Below are 3,505 nucleotides of genomic sequence, written 5' to 3' on the forward strand. Positions count from 1 at the left end.
ACAGAAATCATGCCAAAATGCATACGAAATTTATCAAGATGCCATTCTCAGAAAAGGCAGGGTGAGAATTCCGGCAAAGCATAAATTACCGGGTGAGGAATCAACGGAGGATGAAAGTGCAGAGGGTGCAGCATCAATTTTTCCTCCCGCTCCGGCAATGAAGAAGAGAAATGCATATGATATCGCCTCAAGTCACCTTCAGCCCATAATGACGCTGAGTGAGGAACCTGGTAATAATGTAGTGAAATGTGAATAGCCAGATTAGATGAAATTAGGTATAGTTAACGTTAATGTTTTGGCTGAATCGTACATCATTTTTCTTGTGCAGGAACTGAAACAATATCAGTACCTATGGAAGGAGAGAGTGAGTCCCTTATATATTTATTAATCAAATGACTTTGTTGATGGTTTGATGGGCCTAACTATCTCCATTATAACTTCTCATTGTAAGGGTGTCGCTTGGCGTCTCGTGTCAGCCTGGTTTCGCTCTCGGGGTAATGGAAGAATCGCAGAGTCACGTTCGAGTGATGAGTCCAGTATCTGAAACTCATTACACGTTGCAACCTCTCCCGTGGGATCCATCCTCGTGCATGACTCTGACACCCTACTCCGATTAACAACTTGCAACTTGCTCTCGCGTGGGAATTGGTCTTCGCGTATTTCTCCAACACTTTGTGCCGTAACACGTTACAGTTTCTTGGCGTGGGAAGGCGTATGAAATGCATAATCATGCGGCCTTTTCCCGCCAATAGGAAGACGCCGAGAGGGTAACGAGACGGATACGACACGGGAGGCAGCCTCTTGGAGGGAATAGATAGTGCGAGTCTTACGCTGTATCTCGGAGGGGGAGTTTGCACCTGTGCTCTGACAATTAAACGTGTGGAACCAGACTTGTCATCTCATTCTGCCTTCTACGAACCTGGCCCTTCCTATTAAGCTTCGTGCTTACATCATTTATATTCTGAGCTTCATTCAAGTTTTCTCTTTCTCTGGATGTGGCTGATGATGATAGGCTAGGTATGTCTTTGGCTAGACAAGAAATCCTGGAAGGAGAACTTCTACCATCAAAGCTGATGTAGCTGCTATAAAGAAAAACACAGATTTAATTCTGAAGTTACTGCAGCAGGGAGAGCTGAGGGGGAGAGAGACAAAGGGCTGCTCATATACCCCTCCCATGCAATTGCCTGTAGTACGCAAGAAGCGGGTGATAGGAATGGAGGCAATGTTGGGAGTGGATGAGCAATTTAAGAAGTACTTAGTCAGTTTTCACTTCATCTCTTAGATGTGAAGCAAAGTTTAATTAATAGATGTTTTGGCAAATAGTATGATTAACCACTGATAACCTGTTCTTTCTCCAGATTAACATTATGAGGGAAATAGAAACGAGATACCTCGACCTGTTTGTTAGACGAAACCTGTGGAAATTGATGGTAAATTCAGTTGCTACCAACTTCACCTGGCTGCGGTTCTTCAACTGATAATAAATAGGAACCCCTGAGGGCACAAAAAAATATGATCACTGTGTTAACAGGTATTTCAGGAGATTAATATAATTGTCAAGTATTTTTCCTATCTACCCCAGGGAGTAATAATATTTCCTTTATAATCACGGTTTATGCCCGGAGAAAAGGGATTTACGAGGACAAATTGTCAGAGAAGTATCTAACTGGTGGTACCAGAGCTCTAGTAGAAAGGAAAAATAAGTTCACTTAATTTGATAGTAGTAGTGTTTGGATTTAGGGTGCGTCGACGGCAAGGTCATTTTGCACCACTACTGTGCTATTTAATTACAATTGTTATGTATAAAGTAATCTAATGCATCTGATGTCTTCGTTGAAAGTGTACATAATTAGACTTTATTAAAAATGTTTATTTCTCTGAGAAACCGAAATGTACAGATTAAGTTGGTAGGGTGGTCTCCTAAAAGGGTTTTTAGGTCTCCCCCTAGATTATTTCGCCTTCGCGCTTCGCGGTACTTAACACAATCTAGCATGATGTGTCTAATACTTAATGGACATTTACAATCCCCACATTGGGGAGGTTCCTTCTCTTCAGTAAAGAGATACGCATGGGTCAGGGGGCTGTGTCCTATCCTCAATCGTGTAAGTACTACTTCCTCTCTCCGATTACTACGAGCTGAGGAGGGCCACGCTGCTACCGTGTCCTTGATGCCACGGAGCTTGTTATTATTTAGAATCCTCCATGACTCCCTCCATTTTCCAAATACCACGTTTCTTAGAGATGCTCGTAAGTCCTCGTGGGGAACCAGCGTTGAGACTAGAACTTCGTTATTCAGAGCTTCCTTGGCCATAGCGTCTGCTATCTCATTCCCGGCTATCCCCTCATGTCCCGGTACCCACAGAAAATGGATATTCAAACCCTTTCTCGAAAGGGTCAGCAGGAGAGAGTGTATTTCTTGCACGATCGGGTGCACGGGTGAGAAGCCAGAGATGGCTTGTAGCGAGCTCCTGGAGTCAGTGCATATCACAAAGGAGCCGCCGTGGTCATCTAGGGCTTCTAGAGCTGTCCTTATGGCATAAAGCTCCGCCGTGTACACACTGCACATCGGGTGAAGCTTTGCTCTGATGTTCCCGTGGATAGGGGAGACCACTGCACATGCACAAGCAGAGTTATCTTTCGAACCGTCAGTGTAAACGGGGGTAAGGTTGGGGTGATTCCATCGGAACATGGCAAACAAACGCTGGTACTCCGAGGGAGTTGTGGAAGACTTCGGTCGAGATCGTGAAAGAATATTCACCACCGGAGTGGGAGTAATCCAAGGGGGGTGTTCCGAGAATGAAACAGGATACACTTCAGGTAGCGTGAATTCGCATCCGCGAATAAAATCGTTAAAACGAACGCTTACTGGTCTGGTTGCTTTAGTCCTTCGGTTAAAAACATTAATAAAACGGGGTTTAAAAAGTAAACTATAGCATGGGTGACTCATCATTGCTAAAATTTTGGAAACGTAGCTACAAAGAAGCCAGGTCCTTCGGTAGCATAGAGGAGGCTCGCCTGCGTCGGTATATATACTGGGAATCGGGCTGGTCCTAAACGCCCCAGTGCATAGTCGCAGACCTGCGTTGTGCACTGAATTAAGTGCTTTCAAATACGTCTCGCGTGCGGACGCATACACGAATGAGCCGTAGTCTAATTTCGACCGCACCAGTGTGCGGTAAAGTAAAATTAAGGTGGTGCGGTCTGCTCCCCAAGATGCGTGGCTTAAAAACTTTAAAATGTTTAAAGACTTCAAACAGTTTACCTTGACAGAATTAATGTGCTCCTTCCAGTTGAGTTTGTGGTCGAGGGTCATCCCCAGAAAACGGACTGATTCCACAAATGGGAGGTTTCTACCACCTAGGTGTAACGTGGGATTTACATGGACGCCCCGAGTGCGAGAAAAGTGAACGCACTTTGTTTTCTCCAAAGAGAAAAGGAAGCCGTTATTTTGGGTCCATTTGTGAAGTTTATTGATGGTGAGTTGCGCCATACGCGATGCATTCAC

This window comes from Ischnura elegans, chromosome 10, assembly GCF_921293095.1.
Source record: "Ischnura elegans chromosome 10, ioIscEleg1.1, whole genome shotgun sequence".
Taxonomy (NCBI): Eukaryota; Metazoa; Arthropoda; class Insecta; order Odonata; family Coenagrionidae; genus Ischnura; species Ischnura elegans.